We start from the raw sequence: 1,726 nt of genomic DNA on the forward strand, positions 1-1,726 counted from the left end.
CTAATGGGCTTGGAAAAGGACTCATGTTTGGAAAAGTGGAGGGTTAGCAAAAGAGAAGAAGACTTTCAAAATATGGTTTGACCAGGTGGCTGCAGCAATGGGCTCAAATTTATCAGAGATGGTGAGGATGGGCAAAGTTCAGATCCAGTGTTCATAGGTTGTGAGTCATAACCAACTCAGTAGCACATAACAACAACAACAACGAAGAATGGACATTGGGCAGGCAACCGACAGTCTCTCTCTGACCTTTAGATGGAAAAAGCAGAACATATCCCTTAAGAAAAAAATATTAATGAGAAACACATTATATGGTCTTAAATTTATTCTTCAGTGTGAAGTATTTTATTTGTGAAGATTATCTTAATAAAGAATTGATAAATTCTGTTTATGTTCTGAAAGGAACTCACTGCATTGAAGGCAAAGGCAATATGCAATAAAGAAATGATGAGCACTTTACCACTAAAGAAAGGGAAGACACAGAGAGGTATAAGATTAGTGGAAATTAGATTTACAGGGAGGAAGTGGGGAAAGGGCCAATGCATTGTGGGTATTGAAATTAATGTTATGAAACAATATGCTTATGAATGTTAAAGAAAAAATTAGTTTGTGTAGGAGTTTAACTAGATCTAAGGTTGCTTGTGTCAAGAGTATGGAATCTGAGAAAATTCTGTTAAAGAAAAAACTATTAAGTGCAGATTGTGGGATAACATTTATAAGTAAATGTGGAATTGTTCAATAGAACAAACATGTAGGTTATTGAGTAAATGGCAGTATTCTGCCTTATTGGTGTGTGTGTATCAGAAAAAACATTCTCTTGCTATTTCAAATACTCTGATGTGGATGTGGTTTAGTAAGTAGGAACAATCAGCAAATAAGAAACAGTAAGCAACATCTTACCTTGCGACTCTCGTTAACATACTTTCCCACTTATAAAACTTCTCAAATAAAAACTATGAGGGGGGGAAAGCTATGAGTACTACAGGTCAAGAGGAAACTCAGCCATGAGTTCCTCTCCGCTTACCTCTTGACTAACTAAAGTCTTGAGCTGTCACCCAGCACTTTACTGCTGTTAAGAGAAGAGCAACAAGTTTGCTTTATAAACTTACCCTCAACTCACAATTTAAAAATACTCAGAAAAATCTAGTTTAAAGAAAATAATCCATCATAATCATCATAATGATCATCATAGTTCATCATAATGCTTAAAATGTACCTTCCTCCCACCTTTTCAAACCCTCAATGTCTCTGGTGCTGAGGTAGAAACTAAAATAATAGTCTATGTATCTGATTTGAGCACAAATTGAAAATGGTACAAGTAAAACAAATTGATTCAAAGAAACAAATTAATTCAAGGAATTGGTCATTTAAAAAATTGGTTTTTCAGAGAATTGGCATTTGACAATTGTCCTGGAGCCAAAAGTATGAGTTAAAGTCAATCCCTTGAGAACTGGACTCCTTCCAGGATAGCCTGCACTTTCTCACCCAGCGAGGGTAAAAGTGGAAGACCTTCTGACAGGCTTAGGGGCCACCCAAAGGCAGGAACATTTTATTCATCTGCATAGTCAGCATTACTTTGGCATGTTCTTGTTGTTAAATGCTGCAGAGTTGAACGCAACAAATAGTGACCCAATGAACAAAAGACCTGAGCCCTGTAAGTATCATCTAAGTTAATAGTTTCCAGAGGCATGTTGTTTAGAAAGTGGATGCCACTGTTACTTTCTTTTTT

The sequence above is a fragment of the Elephantulus edwardii genome, unplaced genomic scaffold, assembly GCF_000299155.1.
Source record: "Elephantulus edwardii isolate Elephantulus edwardi_28Jun2011 unplaced genomic scaffold, EleEdw1.0 scaffold00133, whole genome shotgun sequence".
NCBI lineage: Eukaryota > Metazoa > Chordata > Mammalia > Macroscelidea > Macroscelididae > Elephantulus > Elephantulus edwardii.